Raw genomic sequence first — 446 nt, 5'->3', positions numbered from 1 at the left:
TGCAAAATTAAATCGGAAAATTGCGATATTGGATTAAGTAAAGCCAGGTAATATTAAAGAGAGGATAAATTAATGGAAGGGATAATGGATAAAGAGGAAAAACCCATTTTTTAGTTTCAAGAGGATAAATGTGAGGATACTTGTCTTGTATGTATCTTACACATAATAACGGCAAAATCTTTCTTGTTTAAACCCTTTAGGCAATGAAGAACACATGGACATCTAAACCAGTGTCCGGGAAAATCCTCTTTTCTAGGCAGGATCAACATTTCTTTTTAGTCTCAATAAAAGAAATTGTGATTATGGTTTCCTTAATTTTTTCCCCAAATGCTTCACAGTTTTCCAATGCGATCCAAAAATCACAATAATAATCACCGAGCAAGTAAAGGTGTATGCATACTGATTTGTATATGAAAAAGAAAAAAAAGAAAATTTTTTATTATATA

The sequence above is a fragment of the Penaeus monodon genome, chromosome 23, assembly GCF_015228065.2.
Source record: "Penaeus monodon isolate SGIC_2016 chromosome 23, NSTDA_Pmon_1, whole genome shotgun sequence".
Lineage (NCBI taxonomy): Eukaryota > Metazoa > Arthropoda > Malacostraca > Decapoda > Penaeidae > Penaeus > Penaeus monodon.
Note: the sequence above shows the minus strand (reverse complement) of the source record.